Source organism: Paramormyrops kingsleyae, chromosome 19 (assembly GCF_048594095.1).
Source record: "Paramormyrops kingsleyae isolate MSU_618 chromosome 19, PKINGS_0.4, whole genome shotgun sequence".
NCBI lineage: Eukaryota > Metazoa > Chordata > Actinopteri > Osteoglossiformes > Mormyridae > Paramormyrops > Paramormyrops kingsleyae.
The window spans coordinates 1,282,194-1,282,765 of NC_132815.1; positions in this window are offsets into that span (position 1 = coordinate 1,282,194).

Genomic DNA, 572 nt, shown 5'->3' on the forward strand with positions numbered 1-572 from the left:
TTTTCTGTGTTTGGGGGGGAGGGGGGGGTTCAATCATGCAGTTATCTTTTGTGGGCAAATTTTCTGAGAAATGTTAGATATGGCAACTGATATCGTCACGATTATCAGCATCTTCTGCCAAAAGTGTTTTTGAGATTTCATCTGTTTTTGAGTTCCTGTTGGAGAGGGATTTGTTGGTCAGCTTGCGGAAAATGGCAACGCAAACGTGTGTGCGGGGGAAGGAAAAATTGTAACCGTCTTGTTTAGGGAAAAACTTGGCAGTAATTTGCCAGGTTGTCTATTGTGGGCGACAGGAGGCAGCCGGTCTCTGCTCCGTGCTGATGGGTATGAACTGTCTGCATGTTCATCCCTCTGTGGAACTGTCATAAATCTGACTTTCCATTCAGGCTCACTGCTTGGCCCGAGTCGCAGTGCCTCACTGCCACGTGGCCTCACACTCATCCGGAAGAAGCCAGCTTCACCTGACTGTACCCTGCTTGGCCGAGTCGCAGTGCCTCACTGCCACGTGGCCTCACACTCATCCGGAAGAAGCCAGCTTCACCTGATGGCACCCTCCTGTGGCTTCTTCAAAT